The sequence below is a fragment of the Arachis stenosperma genome, chromosome 6 (assembly GCF_014773155.1).
Source record: "Arachis stenosperma cultivar V10309 chromosome 6, arast.V10309.gnm1.PFL2, whole genome shotgun sequence".
NCBI lineage: Eukaryota > Viridiplantae > Streptophyta > Magnoliopsida > Fabales > Fabaceae > Arachis > Arachis stenosperma.
Window position 1 is genome coordinate 86,860,847 of NC_080382.1, and position 19,574 is coordinate 86,880,420.

Below are 19,574 nucleotides of genomic sequence, written 5' to 3' on the forward strand. Positions count from 1 at the left end.
ATATCAAGGCTGGAAATAAGGTGAGATGGCTGTCTCCCTCCCTCTTCAATTCGGTTTTCAAGGAAAACCATGTAAACATGTGTTTTCTTGATGTTTTTCTTTAGGAATCATGCTTAACTTGACTTGAGGGCCAAGAAACTTGAATTTCCAGCAACTCTAAGGTGATATATCTCTTCCTAACATGCTGAGTGAGATTTGGTCAGTTGAGAGTTTTTGGATTTAAAGTTGTTCTTGATGTGATTTAGGAGGAAAAAGTGCTAAAGGGACCTGAAAGTCTAACTGAATTAGGAGTAGCAAAACCAGGTAGGGTGTCACGAAATTAATCTTGATTATTTGTGTTTGAGATGTGTGAATGTTGTATTATTTGGCTGTGCTAAAAATTGGTTGCATATATGATTGATTCTTTGTGAAAATTTGGTGAAATTCTGATGAAATTTGATGAAATTCAAGCTTTAAAGTTCATGTTCTTGGGCAGCTGGGAAAAACGAAACCCTAAGCTTAAATTGAGGTTCAATTTGTGTTGAAATCATGTAGAAAAGATGGGGTTTTAGTGGCTGCTAATTTATTATGATTTATAGTAAAAATCAGTTGCTGAAAAGACTGAAAAACGGGTAAAAACAGAGAAAGAATCTGAAGAATTTATGAAGAACATGAAGAACACTTTGAGTGTGATGAAGAACAATGAAGAACAGGCCTTAGATCTTAAAAAGGGCAAGGAAGTAAAATTTTTGGTGTTTTAGGGGTTGTTTGGTAATTTCTGAATGTTAGGGTGGTAAAAGTAGAAATATTAAAAGTTACGGGTGGTAAAAAGTAAATTTTAAAGGTTAAAAGCAAAAGTGAGTTAATTTTCGAAAATTTAATAATAAAATAATAAATAATAATAAAATATTAAATAATAATATTTAATTAAAAATAATATTTTAATAAAAATAATAAAATAATACAGAAAATGCAGTTTTTTGTAAAAGCTTTAGAAAGACAACTTTAAGTGCAGAATCTCATAATTACCTTCATAAAACACTTAGGGAGTGGTAATAACATGTTAGTGAGGAAAAGATAAAGAAAAGATAAAGGTTGAAGAAAAGATAAAAGTCAAAGAAAAAGTCTGTAAAGTTTTAATGACAGAAAACAGACAGAGATTAGTGAACAAATTAGGGCAACTTAGATAGTACTTGAGTTGCGACTAGGGTTATGTATTATATGAAAAGTTAAACTGTTTTAGTATAGACTTAATGAACCTATACTTGGGACAGGCTAACTATTCATACCGAAATTTACATAAGCTTCAACTATATATGTTAAGCAGAGAAAATCAGAGCAGAGTAGGGAAACACAGAGAACAGAATAATCAGAGTTGAGGAAAGAGATAAAGAGAAGAAGAGTAACATATATATAAAGGAAATAGTAATCAGAGAAAAATAAAGAGATACAGAAGATAGAGTAATTAGAGCAGAGTAAAGAGATAAAGAGAAAGTTAAGAAAGGTTTAGGAATATGTGTTAAGGATTCAAAGGGAAAGAGGAAATGAAGATTGATTTGTGGATTTGTTGAGGTTGAGAAAGGATAACGAAAAACGATAAAAGGCGGGAATACCCCACGAACTGTTAGCTGTTTAACTACGGGGGACACCCATGAACTGATAATTGGTTGAATTCGGGAAGTACCCACGAACTGAATGATCATTGATCTCGGGGAAACCCATAAATTGTTTTTTGTTTTATAAGCGGGAAAAACCCACGGACTGTTAATCGTTGATTACGGGAATAACCCATGAATCGTTGTATGTTGATCTCGGGTATAACCCACGAACTGAAGATCACTATGTTATTGTGTATTGATCTCGGGGAATAACCCACGAACTGAAGATCTCTGTTTTATTATTGTGAATTGATCTCGGGGACGCCCACGAACTGAGGATCACTGTTTCCCCTTGTGCGTATATTATGGGGTCGGGCTTTGCGCCGACTGCCGGTAGTCACGAAGGAGTGGTATTCTTACCACCGACACATATGCACTAAGGACACAAAGGGAAGCCATATCTGGGACTTGTTCCTAGGTAATGTCAGGATGCAGGGTGTAAACCGACACGTGAGCTCATGGCCTGCATAGGACAGACATGCATCATACTTGGTTGTGCATTTCCTCTGTCATGATTGTTGAGTAAATGTATGCTTTGTTTGTTTGTATTCTATTCTTTGTATTTGTGTTGTATTTTCTTGTATTCTTTTGTTTGTGTCCTGCTTTCTGTTGTCTCTATTTTTTTAATTTATCTATCTTCTGTTTACTGCTCATCTATATTCTGTTATTCATCTGCCAAACAACATAGAATTAATGAACTTAACTAATAACCCCGACCCTACTAAGAACTCCCCAGTTCTTACCCCTTCTCTCTCCCTTCCCCCTTCAGATGGAAGCAATAGTTTCTTTCCGTAGTTCGCTGACGACCGTTTGCAAAAAGGATTCCGCTCTAGGTAGTCTTCTGAGTCTAGGGTGAATCCCATTCTCTATTTATATGTATATACTGTGAGACTAGCCAATGTCCGCACCCCGTTTGTACGTGAACTTTAACCTAAATCCTGTGTACGAGACTCCTGTTGTGTGGCTACTTGATGAGGTACCAGAGAGACGTCATATGGCAATGTCTGATCGTGCAGAGGAGTAACAAATGATGTTCTACCTTTTGATGATGTTCCACCTGACTTGAGTTTTGAAGACTTAGAATGTACTTTCCCTCGCTTTAGTAGTTTAGAGGGACTAGGTGAGTATAGAGTCTAGGCTAGCCTGGGTGCCAGCTTAGGGACCTCTTAAACAGGTCAGGACCTGGGATATTGTATGTATATATATGTATATAGTTATTATCTAGCTATATCTAGGGGTGCTCTAACTAACAGTCTATATTCTAATAAAGGCTGAATCACCGAATGTTGTCAACTACTTGTGATGTGTTTATGTGTGGTTGTTTGTAACTATTTTATATATTATTAGTTGTGAATTGATTATGAATGATACTGTTTGTTAATCCAAATGTTTTCAAAAAAAAAGTACCTCGCAAATTAACTACGTTTTTAACAGCGAATCAGGCTCATATGATAAATAATAGACAATAATTAGGAAGACAAGTTGGTAGCGCTCAGTTTCTAGTATGATCATGACGTACAAGAAATTGGGTCGTTACATTAGAGCTCACGTTAACTAAGTTAACGTGACTCTTAACGTAGTAGAGAATGCCATCTTCCAACGTTAGTGACAAAAGTGAGTGTCACTAACATTGGCTCATCAATCCTCAACTCCACATTAACTTTCACGTTAGTGGTCTTAACGTGACCACTAACGTAGGCAATGCTAGTTGATCCAACGTTAGTGACAAAGGTGAGTGTCACTAACGTTGGCATTGTTCTTCTCTTCCACGTTAGAGTTCATGTAACTAAGTTAACGTGACTCTTAACGTGGCTCATTGCCAAGTTTTAGAACGTTAGTGGTGTTCACTTTTACCACTAACGTTGGAGCAGAACGTTATTGGTGTTCACATTTTCCCCTAACGTTGGAGTTCTCTTTTGTTTCCACATTAACTACCACGTTAAGTTAGTTAACGTGGCAAGTAACGTGAGCTATTGATGGCTTCGCAGGCGTTATTGGTGATCACTTTTCTCATTAACGTTGCAAGCTATTTACCATTCCATGTTAGTGTTCACGTTAACTAGATTAACGTGAGTAGTAACGTGGTTCTTCCTTGCTTCCTTTGCCCTAAAATCAAGCAAATAAAGTGCATCAAAGCTCTAGCCAAAGTCATGAGATTATGCATCATCAATTTATCATGCAATTCTAGCAAAATCCTCATGAAATCATATGAAATTCACAATAGTTGCTTGAATCAAGGTGTAAGTGTATTTTCATCCAAAACTTGCCTTATTCACTAAGAAAATGCATGAAACTACCCTAAAACAGTAAAGAAAAGGTCAGTAAAACTGGCCTAGATGCCCTGGCATCACAACACCAAACTTAAAGCTTGCTTGTCCCTAAGCAAGTACTGAAACATAGGAAGAATGACATAAAAGAACAAGAAGATAATATAGAAGTAAAATTCCTGGTTTATGGGGTTTCATGCATAGCAACTTAGGTTCTTTCCCTTTAGGTTTCAAGCCTTTATCAATTCCTTCGTCACTTTCTTGATTGCATCCTTTGAGACTCCTTTCTTGTTGATCCTTCCTTCTTTTTCAAAGTTTATTACCTTCTTCTTTTGGCTAAGTGCTCTGTAAGATGGCGACTCTTTATGATAAGCTTTCAGCCAACACTCCCGAACCAGTTGGTTCAAGGTGCTAGGTGTTAAGACACCCCTAAGGACTTACTCCCTCAAGTCTCTTTCTCTCATACATACACACCACAGGCACATGGTTTGTTATTTTTCTTTCTTGAGACCTTGGTGTCCAGCACCTCTTTGGGTTACTAAGTGCTCTGTAGCAAAGGTTACTCTTGATAGTGGACTTTCAGCTGATAATCCCAGATTAGTTAATCCAAGTTACTAAGTGATAAGGCACCCCTAAGAGCTTATTTATCCAAGTATATCCCTTGCACATAAACATCACATACACATGCCTCAATTTTGAAACCCTTGGTGCCTAGCATTGTTTCTTATTATGTTTCTTTCTTTTTCACTTTTATTGCTCTTTCTCTTTTCTTATTGGGATCTTATTATTTAGTTAGTCTCAAGGGATGTGTTTCAAACATAGGACTTAGGATAGATAGTTGCTTTCTTTCCTTGTTTGGTGAACCAACTTAGCTTACTAATCATCCTACCACAAACATTCAGAATTCACTTCACAAAATAACTCCACTCTTGTTCTTTTCATAACATTTTCTTTTTGATTAACTTAAAGGACAAGCATACAAGTAAGAAAGATGAAAGTGTACCAGGGACATTAAGCTCAATAAACATAGACCTAAGCAATGAAAAACTTAAATACAGAATTGAGAATCCTAAGCTACCATGGAAGCATGTTCTATTTCATACATGATTTTCCTTATTTAAAGCTATGAATTAGATAGAACTAAGAAGGAACTCCACCACCTTAAATGATCTTGTTCCTTTGTCTTAGGATCCTCCTTGATTGCTTGAATCTCCATTCCCTTTGCACTTCCCTATCAGCTTCTTCCAGAAACCAGCATCCTCTATCTTCTTCTTTAACGCTTCCTTTTGCTGTTTCACCTTTCCCTCTTCTTGCTCTGTTAAGTCCTAGCGAACTGCCTCATAACTTGGGATGGCAGGGTGTAAGTTATGCATATGCCCAGTCATATAGTTTAACTTTGCCTGAGTGTTTATGCTGAATTCTTCTCGATGCAGTTGCCTTTCTTCATTGAGCACACTGAATTTGTTGAATGCTTTCATCTGAGCCATCTGGTGTTGGTTGAGTTCCTAGAGGTGTTTAGCTTGGTTTTCTTGCCTTTTAGACACTTGATTAATGGCTTGAGTGAGCTGAGAGTAGTGCTCTTATTGTTGCTCCATTAGTTATTTCTGCCACTCCCCTTGTTGATTCATCCAATTTGGTAGCATTTTCTCTTGACGATCCATTCTCTGAGATTGAAATTACAACTGTTATTCTTGTCCTTCCATGTATATTCTTGATAAATCGTCAATGGCTCCTCGAATGTGGCCCAAATTTATGTTGGTTGGGTCATAATACCTTTCTTGATGATATTCTGTTGGTTGGGGTTCTTCTTAGAAAGGTTCTTCTTCTGGTTCTTCTCCTGATGTCCTCTTCCTTAGATGGGGTCTTTTCTACTGTTGAGCTAGTGTTACTTGCATTATGCATTGAAATGTAAGTGACCTCCCAAGACTTACCCAAACTGGATTACTGTCCTCGAAGACTACCTTGGCTTTCATGCATAATCTAAAGATGGTGCTGGGGTACCAAAGTCTAGCACCCGAATCACTCTTCTCTGCTGACTCTTGAATTCCCTCAGCTATGATTTCATGCACATTGATGCCTCCACCCTTTATTAAGCAATGTACCATAGTGGCTCTAGCAATGTTGACCTCAGAATTGTTTGCAGCTGGGAGGATAGATCGTCTCACAAGCTCAAACCATCCCTTGGCTTCCGAGGTGAGGTCTCCTCTTCTGATGAACTGGAGCCTCTTATCCGAATATCTTTCCCAGTCAGATCCCAAAAGACATATGTCGCCCACAATTTCTTCCAGTTCATCATTGTTGGGGCCATTATTTATTCTTTCTTGATAACCGAGCTCAACAAAACGTGGTGATTTCAGCTGGAAAACCCTTGTTATGGCATTGGGGCTGAAATCCACCTCTATTCCTCTTACGTAGCTCTTGAAGGTGGGGGTCATAGTCTTGTCTTCTCTAACCACATTTGCATAGAATTCCTTGATGAGGGTTGCATTAATCCTTGTTTCCGGATTGTTGAGCTTTTGCCAACCTCTTTGCTCAATCTTCTCTCAAATTTGTGGACATTCATCTTTGTTGAACTGGAATGTCAACTCAGGCAGTATCTTTTTGTTCTTTATTCGTTCAAACTCGATCTCATGGAAGGCCGTTTTGAATCTCCTTCCATCGAAGGGAATGCTCTCCATTGGTTCCTTCCCCTTTTTCCTCTTGGAGCTTGATGATGCCATAAGTGAGAATTGGTTTGCGAAGATGGTGAAGGCTATGAGTTTGAAGATAGAGTTCAGTTGGTTTGAGGCAGAATGTGTCTTAGAGGAATGTGTTTTGGGAGAAGGAAGAGAGGTGAGTTGGATGAATATTTGAGAAGGGCTAGAGTGGTGAGGGTTCCTTATATAGGCCGGTGGTGATAGTTGAATGGTGTAGATCAATGGCACGGCTTTAATAGTGGACGGTTGGGGTTTGGTACAAGGTGATCACAAGGATCATCATATTTATGAACTGATTGCTTCGGTTTCCAAGATGACCCTTTCTCATCCTTTCATGAAAACATTTTCCAAGGGGGTCTCCTTGAAAACAAGTGTATAACCCCCTTAACTGAAGTGGCCAAAACTCCTTCCATTGGTTGTTCCATCAATCTACTCCAATCCCCTCTTTTCAATTCCTATATGAGACAAAAGGAATACAAAAAGTTAATTGAAATTTTGGTGGGAAGATTTAAAATATGAACTAGCTATATATATATTTTCACTATCGCTATGATCTTCATGAAGACAAAACAACTGACTTCTTTAATGCTCATATATGCACATTGGTGACACCAAACTTAGTTTGTAATCATGTGGTGTTTAAGGGTTTAATCAAGACTCTTAGCCCAAAATGACATAAGTTGTGTTTATGCCATCTTGATGTGCCTTAAACACCAAACTTGTTGTTCACTATATGTTGCATATAAGAGTTCTGTTAAATGTTTGTCAAAGTTGTTTTGAAATTCATGATCTTATTTTATTAACTAATGATGACAGGTCATCATATACCCATTTTTCAAGCTAATTTCACTTGTTTTACTAGTCTTTATGCACTTTCTTGCATCCTAAGTAAGTAATTTGGAATGAAAATGCATAACTTCTTTAAATCAAACAACCACCATTAAATTGATGCTAAATCATGAGGTTTGAGTTAAAATTAATTGATTTTTAATGAATTATAAACCTTATGAGTTTAGAGATACTTTGATTGGTTGTTTTGGTTTCTTGTAGGTGAAGAAAGAAGAAAAGAAGAAAAACGTGGCTTAAAGAAGTGTGGCCAAAAAAATGAGAAGTGTGGTGCAACAAAGAAGGGGGAGGCAAACACTGCCCTCCACAAGAGCACATTGCCCTCCAAGAGAGCAGCATATAGAACCAAGCCTTGAAAAGCATCACTGCCCTGCCCACAACAAGGGCGGAGCACAATCTGATGCTAAGGACCAAAGGAAGCAAAAACTCTGCCCTGCCCTCCTCAAGAGCAATATCGGGCTCCATGCAAGAAAAAATCAAAGGAAATTGCTTCCTAGTGTTTCCTATGGGTTTCGAACACAAGAGCAAGGAGGAAAGAAGTAGCGCTCAACCACAAGGAAAACAAGCAAAAATTGGCTTGCTTTCAATCTCCAAGAATCGAACACGGCACCATGAGGAAACAAGGAACTAGGCGTTACTTTGGTGCCAAGAAAACCAAGGAGAAAGGAGCAACATGTGCCTCCACCGAGTTTCGAACGTGGGACTTCACCTTTGGCACATTGCCCTGCCCTCCACAAGGGCAGGGCAGCATTTCTTGGTGCATGGCGCAGCACTCAGCACGCACGAGGCCTCATGCACCATTTCCTGCTCTGCCCTCCACAAGGGCAGGGCAGCCTCCTGGAAGCTACTTTCTCATGGGCTGAAAATTGGATTAAAAATCCAATTTAATTCATTTTTTCACCAAATCAAAAGCCCATCCAAATTCCAAAATCCAAGAATAGAAAGTGTATAAATAGGAGATAGTTTGATGTAATTGGGGAGCTTCTTTGGATTTTTGAATTTTTACATTTTGAAATTTCATCTTCTCTGAGAGCTTTGAACTGAGATTTGAGAGAATTAGGAAGGAGAATTGATCTCTCTTCTTCCTCGTTCTTGCTTGAGCACTTTTTACTTTTCTTGTTTGAATCTTGGATGTGAAGAATTGAAGAATTTCTGTCTCAATCTCCATTTAAGATCTCTTTGATTACCTCACTGCATAATTGACTTGAATCCAATTTCCTTTACTGCTTCCTCTTTAATTTCTTGATTAACTGCTTTGTGAATTTGGATCTGGGAAGGCAATTGAGATCTAGACCTTGCTATCTAGTCTCTGGAGTCCTGAGATCCCATTTTCCTTTTGGTTCTTCTGTGAACCCCTGTTGCAATTTAATTTCCCTTTCTGTTTGAGATCTAACAGAACTCAAATCATCTCTTGCTTTGATAATTGTTGCAATTTAATTTCCCTTGCTTGAATTCTGAAATCCCAGTCCTCAAATCCCTTTTCCATTCAAGCAATTTATATTCCTTGCACTTAAAGTTACTGCAATTTACATTTCTTGCACTTTAAGTTTCAGTCATTCAATTTCTTGTTCTTTAAGATTCAGCTCTTTTACTTTCAGTTCTCTTTAATTTCTGCAATTCACCCCTCTCCCTTTACATCTTCTGCTATTTACTTACTGTTGGATACAAAATCACTTAACCAATACTTGATTCGCTTGACTAAATCAACCACCGAACTAAAATTGCTCAATCCTTCAATCCCTGTGGGATCGACCTCACTCTCGTGAGTTTTATTACGTGATGCGATCCGGTACACTTGTCGGTGAGTCTTGTGTTGGATCGTTTTCCACACATCATGTTTTTGGCGCCGTTGCCGGGGATTGAAATAGATTGACAATGATTAAGTGAACTGGAGATCTAGATCAAGCACTTTTTCTTTATTTTTATCTAACACACTAACTATTTGAATTTTTGCTTAAACTAACTAAAACTTCATTCTAGCAATAGATTGAAGTTTCACTGGTTTTCTGGATCTGTGTGTTTCTTATTGTGTGTTTGTATGTCAGGTACAGGAAGAGCTTCCCCTATTCTCTCTGAAATTGACCAAAGAACTCTTCGAAGAATAAGAAGAGCTGAAAGAAGGAAGAACGTTATTGGAGAGGAAGAATCTGAGGAGGAATTCCAAGAAATGGAAGGAGATCCATCAAATCTCAATCAACCAGAAGGAGGGGCCAACAATAACCCACAACAAAGAAGAGTACTGGCTTCCTACACATTTGCAAATGCTAGACATTGTGGGAGTAGCATTCTTACCCCTAATGTCAATGCAAACAACTTTGAACTAAAGCCACAACTCATCACATTGGTCCAAAACAACTGCTCTTTTGGAGGAGGGCCATTGGAGGACCCGAATTAACATCTATCTACCTTCTTGAGGATTTGTGACACCGTCAAAACCAATGGTGTGCCTCCTGACAGTTACAAGTTACTGCTCTTTCCATTCTCTCTCAGGGACAAAGCCACACAATGGCTAGAAACATTTCCAAAGGAAAGCATCAACACTTGGGATGATTTGGTGAGCAAGTTTCTTGCCAAATTTTATCCCCCTCAAAGGATCATAAGATTGAAGACTGGGGTGCAGACATTCACTCAAATGGATGCTGAAAATTTATATGAAGCATGGGAAAGATATAAGGCTCTACTGAGGAAATGTCCACCAGAGATGTTCACTGAGTGGGATAAGTTGCAGAACTTCTATGAAGGACTTACTCTGAAAGCTCAAGAGGCACTTGATCACTCAGCTGGAGGATCATTGCAATTGATGAAAACTGCAGAGGAAGCTCAGAGCCTCATTGATATGGTGGCTAACAACCAATATTTCTTTGCTCACCAAAGGCAATGCCAACCGTCACAAAGGAAGGGAGTGTTGGAATTAGAAGGAGTGGATACAATTTTGGCTCAACACAAAGTGATGCAGCAACAGATTCAGCAACAATTTGAGCAAATGGCCAAGAGAATTGATAACCTTCAGGTTGCATCAGTGAGTGCCACAAGCCAACCATCAACTCCTTGGGGGCAGAATGAAGAGAACCAAGAAGAACAGCAACAAGAGCAAGTGCACTATATGAACAACCAAAATTCTGGATCAAATGAAGTGTATGGTGACACCTACAACCCATCCTGGAAAAACCACCCAAACCTTAGGTGGGGAGACAACCACAACCAAAACCAACAACCATGGCAAAGAAACTCAGCTCAAAACACTCCAAGAAACAACCAAAACCACAACCAGCAGCCAAATAACCAAAACTTTTACAGAAAACCCCAAAATAATTACCCCAACTCTAACCATTATCCACCCAATAACCAACCAACTAACCAAAACACTTACCATCATCCATCAACACCCCAAAACCAACCAATCTCACAAGACTCTCAGAGGATTACTAATCTAGAGCTGCTCATGGAGAAGATGATGAAGAACCAAGAATTGACAACAAAGAACCAATAAACTTCCATGAAGAGCCTAGAAAGGCAGATTGGACAAATCTCCAAGCAGATTTCTATAGAGAGACCTTCAAGCTCACTATCAAGTGATACCATTCCTAATCCAAAAGAAGAATGCAAAGCCATGCAATTAAGGAGTGGAAAGACATTGGTGGATGGCAACCAAGGAGCAACCAAGAAACTTATGGAGAATAACAAAGAGCCAACAGAGAAAGATGGAGCTAACAACAAGGACATAACAAGCAAGAATGTCCCAGAAAAGCTCACAGAAGAGAACAACCAACCACAGAATTTAAAGAAGGGAAAGCAGATCATGGAAGAACCAAATCCAAAACAGCAGCAAGTGGAAAAGAGTCTTACACCTTCACTACCCTATCCACAGAGATTCCAAAAAGAAGCAAAGGATCAACATTTCCACAAATTCCTTGAGACTTTCAAGAAGCTGGAAATCAACATACCTTTGGCTGAGGCATTGGAGCAAATGCCTCTATATGCCAAATTCTTAAAGGAGCTCATCAATAAGAAAAGGAGTTGGAATGAGAAGGAGACTATAATGCTCAGTGAAGAATGCAGTGCACTAATCAAAAAAGGGCTCCCTCCCAAGCTTGAAGATCCTGGAGGTTTCTTCCTACCTTGCACTATTGGAAGTCTATTCATCAACAAGGGGATGTGTGACTTAGGAGCAAGTATAAATCTAATTCCATCTTCTTTAGTGAAAAAGCTTGGCATAGGAGAGGTGAAACCAATACAGATGTCCTTGGAATTGGTGGACCAATCAGTGGTATATCCTAAAGGGTTGATTGAGAACCTTTTAGTTAAGGTTGACAAGTTCATCTTTCCTGCAGACTTTGTGATCCTAGATTCAGCAGAAAATGAGAATGACTCCATAATACTTGGTCGACCATTTTTGGCCACTGCTAGAGCCATTGTAGATATAGAGCAGGGAGAACTAACCCTCAGGATGCATGAAGAAAGCATCACCTTGAAAGTGTTTCCAGAATCACAAAGTAATGAAGAAACAAGCAAGACAAGTGACTGTCTTCCCAGGCAAGCAACCAACAACACAGTAGAACAGAAAAATGAGCAGGTACAAGGAGGGGAAGGAATTCAAAAAGAGGCCGGGATGATAAACAAACAGGGAGGTATCACAACTTAAGTCATTGTCAAGGGAGATAGATCAACAAGAAAGAAAAAAAAGAAAAACAAGAAGAAGGCTTACAAAGGGTGGAAGAGAAAAAAATTCCCAACTGAAGGATTTTCCAAAGGTGACAAAGTGCAATTAGTATATCAACAGCTGGGAACAGAAGATCATTACACTGTCAACCAAATACTCTCTCTTGAGCACATTGAAATTGAGCATCAAGGCACACAGAGAAAGCTCACAGTAAGAGGGGACAAGTTGAGACATCACCAACATCAACCACCCTAAAGGGAGTTCAATGTCAAGTTAGTGACAATAAAGAAGCGCTTGTTGGGAGGCAACCCAACCTGAGGTAGTTTTCTTTTCATAGCTTTTTCAATAAAAATGTTGAATAATTGGTATGCATTGCAAGGAGCTAAGTTTGGTGTTGCACACCAAAACAATTTAAGGGAGAATGAAGGATTCTAAGTTTGGTGTTCCACCAAAATTCATTTAAAAGAACATTCTCACTTTCTGCATAATGCTAGCTCCAAGCAATCAGACAAATTATTCAACTACTTAACTGCTTTTTAGCTTTAATTCCACAACCTTTAGCAAGGACACAAGGTTTTACATATGGTTAACATGTTGCATCAGAGGCAGTGGCAAGCAATTAAGTTTGGTGTTCCCACACCAAAATAAATCCAAAAGACACACTCAATTTATGCATACTAACCATTCATTTAAGGGCTTGAGAAGCAAGCAACTTTTGAGAATTATGCAGGAAATTAGCCAACAATTGAAGACAATTTGCATTGTGACTCAAAAGGGATACAACAGAAGGAAGAATCAAAGGGCTGCAACTTCAAAGGTTGTATCTAAGCTTACTCCTTGCTGCTATAAATTGCTTTGAATCTGGGAACCCTTATATATCTTGCTAAAGTGTTTATCTAGTTGCAAGTGAAGTTGTTTGTTAAGAATACTTATTTGCATAAGTGCTTGTCATTCATCACTTAGCTTGAATTCTGTTTTGTTTCCCATCTGCTTGAAAAAAAATGAGAAATATTTGAATTAGAAAGTAAATATCCAATGTTGCATAAGTTAGAATGGAAGTTAATGGTGGTGTATGTGTTTGATTAAATGCATAACTCATGAAATAATTGCTGCATAATGTCATTTTCATTGAAGTGTGAGCTAGCTTGCTGTTATAAAGGTTCCTATCAGTAAAGAAAAAAAATCCCTTGAGAACAAAATAAAACAGAAAGAAAAAGAAGAAGAAAAAGCCAATGTGGCAAGAAAAACAAAGAATAAAGGCTGGACACCAATAGCTTGGACCCTAAGACACATGCCTGTGGTGTTCTTGTACTAGGATATGCTTGGACAAGTAAATTCTGAGGGGTATTTCAAAACCCGGTCACTTAGATCAACTGATTTGGGATGGCCAATTGAAAGTCCACAATAAAGAGCAACTTAGATACAGAACATTTAGTTATCCAAAGAGATGCTGGGCATCAATGATCCTAGGAGGAAATAGTGAGCCATGTGTCTGTGGTGGAAAGATGTTGAGTAAAAATAAAGCCAAAGGCTACTGCAACATTGGACACCAAGCCTTCATAGAAGAATAAGCTTGTTAAGCAAAATGAGAAAAGAAAAGTTAGGAAGGGAGCAAGTAAAGAGTAAACCTTATAACAACAAGCTTAGTAAACCTTTGAGGAAAAATGTATATTATGTAACAGCAACAATAACTGAGTTATCATTGTCTGTATAAAAACTCCATGAATCAAGTTCTGCTATATGCCTAATAAGGATATGTTTGCTCTTCTTGTTCATTTCATTTTTTTCTTAGTTTTGATGCTTGATTGGGGACAAGCAAGAATTAAGTTTGGTGTTGTGATGACAGGTCATCATATACCCATTTTTCAAGCTAATTTCACTTGTTTTACTAGTCTTTATGCACTTTCTTGCATCCTAAGTAAGTAATTTGGAATGAAAATGCATAACTTCTTTAAATCAAACAACCACCATTAAATTGATGCTAAATCATGAGGTTTGAGTTAAAATTAATTGATTTTTAATGAATTATAAACCTTATGAGTTTAGAGATACTTTGATTGGTTGTTTTGGTTTCTTGTAGGTGAAGAAAGAAGAAAAGAAGAAAAACGTGGCTTAAAGAAGTGTGGCCAAAAAAATGAGAAGTGTGGTGCAACAAAGAAGGAGGAGGCAAATACTGCCCTCCACAAGAGCACATTGCCCTCCAGGAGAGTAGCATATAGAACCAAGCCTTGGAAAGCATCACTGCCCTGCCCACAACAAGGGCGGAGCACAATTTGATGCTAAGGACCAAAGGAAGCAAAAACTCTGCCCTGCCCTCCTCAAGAGCAATATCGGGCTCCATGCAAGAAAAAATCAAAGGAAATTGCTTCCTAATGTTTCCTATGGGTTTCGAACCCAAGAGCAAGGAGGAAAGAAGTAGCGCTCAACCACAAGGAAAACAAGCAAAACTTGGCTTGCTTTCAATCTCCAAGAATCGAACACGGCACCATGAGGAAACAAGGAACTAGGCGTTACTTTGGTGCCAAGAAAACCAAGGAGAACGGAGCAACATGTGCCTCAACCGAGTTTCGAACGTGGGACTTCACCTTTGGCACATTGCCCTGCCCTCCACAAGGGCAGGGCAGCATTTCTTGGTGCATGGCGCAGCACTCAGCACGCACGAGGCCTCATGCATCATTTCCTGCTCTGCCCTCCACAAGGGCAGGGCAGCCTCCTGGAAGCTACTTTCTCATGGGCTGAAAATTGGAATAAAATCCAATTTAATTCATTTCTTCACCGAATCAAAGCCCATCCAAATTCCAAAATCCAATAATAGAAAGTGTATAAATAGGAGATAGTTTGATGTAATTGGGGAGCTTCTTTGGAGTTTTGAATTTTTACATTTTGAAATTTCATCTTCTTTGAGAGCTTTGAACAGAGATTTGAGAGAATTAGGAAGGATAATTGATCTCTCTTCTTCCTCGTTCTTTCTTGAGCACTTTTTACTTTTCTTGTTTGAATCTTGGATGTGAAGAATTGAGGAATTTCTGTCTCAATCTCCATTTAAGATCTCTTTGATTACCTCACTGCATAATTGAGTTGAATCCAATTTCCTTTACTGCTTCCTCTTTAATTTCTTGATTAACTGCTTTGTGAATTTGGATCTGGGAAGGCAATTGAGATCTAGACCTTGCTATCTAGTCTCTAGAGTCCTGAGATCCCATTTTTCTTTTGGTTCTTCTGTGAACCCCTGCTGCAATTTAATTTCCCTTTCTGTTTGAGATCTAACAGAACTCAAATCATCTCTTGCTTTGATAATTATTGCAATTTAATTTCCCTTGCTTGAATTCTGAAATCCCAGTCCTCAAATCCCTTTTCCATTCAAGCAATTTATATTCCTTGCACTTTAAGTTACTGCAATTTACATTTCTTGCACTTTAAGTTTCAGTCATTTAATTTCTTGTTCTTTAAGATTCAGCTCTTTTACTTTCAGTTCTCTTTAATTTTTGCAATTCACCCCTCTCCCTTTACATCTTCTGCTATTTACTTACTGTTGGATACAAAATCACTCAACCAATACTTGATTCGCTTGACTAAATCAACCATCGAACTAAAATTGCTCAATCCTTCAATCCCTGTGGGATCGACCTCACTCCCGTGAGTTTTATTACTTGATGCGACCCGGTACACTTGCCGGTGAGTTTTGTGTTGGATCGTTTTCCACACATCAACTAACACTAAAGAATTTAAAAGAGGGGATAAGAATCATGGGTTGCCTCCCATGAAGCGCTTCTTTAACGTCATTAGCTTGACGGTTGATCCTTGTCAAGGTGGCTGATAGTGTTTGAAGTCTTCTCCTCTTGCAGTGAACCTATATCCATTGGCTTTGTTGATAAGCTCCATATGCTCTAAGGACAAGATTTTGTTGATGGTGTACACTGGAGGCGGTTGAGATGGAATGGTAGGGAGGTGAAGTGGTATAGATGGGATGTTTGTAAAAATCACTTCATCTCCTAGCAAGAAATCTTTTGTAGGAATTTTCTTCTTTTTCCATCCCCTTGGGACTTTTTTCTTGTGTCCGTTGATGCCAACTTGTTCTTTGTGGTTTCCTTTCTGAGGATGGTTTTGTTGTCTATTTCATGTGATTCTGGTGGGTCTGGTTCCTTTTGGATTACACTTGGCTATTTCTCCTTCTGATTACATTGATTATTGACCATAGGAGTCCTTATGTGTGGTGCTTGTGCTTCCTTATTTGGCTCCTCCATCAGCTCATTGTCATCATGATCTGCTTCTTGTGAGAGGTTGAAAACATTGAAAGTGAGCTGCTCGTCATGTATTCTCAGCACTAACTCTCCTCGCTCTACATCTATAAGTGCTCTAGCTGTGGCTAGGAATGGCCTTCCCAGAATGATGGGGTAAATATAATTCTCATCCATTCCCAGGACAACAAAGTCTGTGGGAAGATAGTAGCTCCCAACCTTCACCAGCACATTTTCAACTACTCCTATTGCCTGTTTTTGAGTTTTGTCAGCCAATCTGATAATTACATCAGCAGGAGTTAGTTCATTGATTTGGAGCTTCTTCATGAGGGAGAGGGGCATTAAGTTGATGCTTGCTCCCAAGTCACAAAGTCTCTTATCAATCATTGTTTCTCCTATGGCACAGGGAATGTGAAAACTCCATGGATCCTTCTTCTTTGTGGGTGGCCCTGGTTGAATAAGAGCACTACAATCCCTGTTCATCTTTATTGTTTGTCCACCCTTCAATGGACTTTTTCTGGCTAGTAGCTCCTTTATATACTTGATGTAGAAAGGCATTTGTTGGAGGGCCTTAATGAATGGTATATTTACATCAAGAGATGCAAACATATCGAGGAACCTTGAATACATTGTCCCTGCTACACCACCTTTAAGCCTTTGGGGAAAAGGTGCATATGGGTTCAATACCTCCTTCTTCTTCAGCTCTTCCTTGAGTATGGGTTGAAGTGCATGGCTTATTTCTTCCTGGTTTTCCTTTTGATTATCATGGAGGTGTTCTACTCCATTCATACTCCTCTCATCATTTGTGGTTATCATCTTACATTCCTCCCACCTTACTTTCTTTGTTTCTCCCCTTGGATTCTTCTCTGTGTCACTGGGAAATCCATCAGTGGGTTTGGGAATTTGTTGAGATAGATACCCTACTTGGGACTCCATTCTCTTGATGTTTTCTCCTTGGTTTTTGATATTGGCTCGCACTTCTTCCTTAAACACCTTATTGTCTTTGACTTCTCTGTATAAGTTTTTAAGTATAGCCTTAATCTTTGAGAGTCCATCATCTATTAGAGATGGTGGGTTAAGATTAGGTGGTTGAGAAGGTTGGTTAGGTGGGTGTTGATAGGATCTTTGTGAGGTGTGTTGGTGAGTTGCATTGTTGTTGGAATTGAGGTTGTGGAATCTCTGATCTTGACCTTGGTCTTGTTGATTTCCCCACCCAAAGTTGGGGTGATTTCTCCATCCAGAGTTGTAAGTTTTGGAGTATGGATCATGGATTTGTCTAGGTGAGTTTTCAACATAGTTGGCTTGCTCCCAGTCACCTTCTTTTCCTATATTCACTCCTTCTTGAGATGGTGATGAAGTGATGACTGCTCCAACTTGGTTTTCCTCCACCTTCTTAGTGAGATCTGCTAGCTGCTTGGTGATCATCTTAGTTTGAGCTAACAATGCATCCATGTGGTTCAGCTCCATTACTCCTCTAGTGTTACTTCTTTCAGAGGCATAGAAGTAGTCATTCTCAGCAACTGTTTCAATGACATTTATGGCTTCTTCAATGGTTTTCTTCTTGTCTAGAGAGCTTCCTGATGAATGATCTACGGCCTTCTTTGACTCATAGGAAAGACCTTTATAGAAAATGTGAAGTTGAACCCATTCATTGAACATATCTGGTGGGCATCTTCTTGTTAAGTCCTTGAACCTCTCCCATGCTTCATAGAGAGTCTCACCATCTTGTTGCCTGAAAGTCTGCACCTCAGCTCTCAGCCTGTTGATTCTTTGAGGAGGATAGAATCTTGCCAAAAATTTATTCACCACATCTTCCCAATTTGTTAAGCTCTCCTTTGGGAAGGATTCAAGCCATTTGGATGCCTTGTCCCTGAGTGAAAAAGGGAACAAGAGCAGCTTATAGACATCCGGGTGGACTCCATTAGACTTCACAGTGTCACAAATTCTTAGGAAGGTGGTTAGGTGTTGATTGGGGTCTTCTTGAGCACTTCCTCCGAATGAACAATTGTTCTGAACAAGGGTGATGAGCTGGGGTTTTAGTTCAAAGTTGTTGGCATGTATGGTGGGCTTCTGTATGCTACTTCCACAGTTTCCTGGATTTGGATTGATGTAGGAGCCTAGAACTCTCCTTTCTTGCCCAGCACGGTTTGCAGGTCCTTCTCTAGCATGGTTATGAGTTTCTCCTTCATGATTGTTTTCCAAATTCTCTTCCATGTTGGGTTCAAAGTACTCTTCCTCTTCCTCAGCACCAACAATTCCTTTCCCTCTTGCTTCCCTCCTTTGTCTCCAGAGGGTCCTTTCAGGTTCTGAATCGAAGGAAGTTGAAGTTCCCTCTCTTCTCCCTGTCATACAACAGACAAAACTCACAGCAAGAGATAAAATGAAGAGATTATTCTTGTTAGAGTAATTGTTAGTGTGAGTGATGCAAATTATCAAACAGTTAGTGGGTTAGTGAGCAGAATTGTAATTAACAAAGAACGAAAGAAAATAGAGAGGGTAAAGAGTATGAGGAAGAAACTAAACAAACTGAAGGAAATTGACTGAATCAAATAAACAAATAAAAAAAAAGAAAAATGCTCAATCTAGTGAACTTCCAACTTAATCATTGTTGATTCAAAATCAATCTCCGGCAACGGCGCCATAAACTTGATGCATAAAAACTTGTCACTCAACAAATTTTCCTTCGGCAAGTATACCGAATTGTCGTCAAGTAAAAACTCAGAATAGAGTGAGCTCGAATCCCACAAGGATTGATTGGTCAAGCAATTTTAATTGGAAGATTATACTAGTTGAGCTAAACAGGATGTAGTTGAGAATTGCAGAAAATTAAATGGCAGGAAAGTAAATAACAGAAAATAAAGTGCAGAATCTTAAATGGTGATTTGGGGCAATGAGCATGAAAATAAATGACAGAAAGTAAAGAGAATGAGTAAAATCAGAAATGGGGAAATCATTGGGTTTAGGAGATGTTGCATTCTTCGAATCAAGTTCATTCTCATCTCTTCCTCAATCAATGCATTCATTGATCTCCTTGGCAATCTTAAGTGATTGGATCCCAATTCCTTGGCAATCCAATCTCTCTAAGCTTGAACAATTGACCAATTCCTTGATTTAATTGCTCATGGAAAGAGATGAAGTGTGGTCACTGATTATACCACATGTATTTCCAAATCAAAGTGTTGGGAGGATTACATGTCACTATATCTGCCCAAACCCCAATTTGGTCCAAC

At 38.9% G+C, this 19,574-nt stretch overlaps 1 non-coding gene across 1 annotated transcript; it reads left to right on the plus strand.

The window, feature by feature from the left end:
* Positions 1–17,998: 17,998 nt before the first annotated feature.
* Positions 17,999–18,105, plus strand: LOC130937169 (small nucleolar RNA R71). Its single transcript, XR_009068399.1, has one exon. It is a non-coding gene; the product is annotated as a small nucleolar RNA R71 (small nucleolar RNA).
* Positions 18,106–19,574: the final 1,469 nt, after the last annotated feature.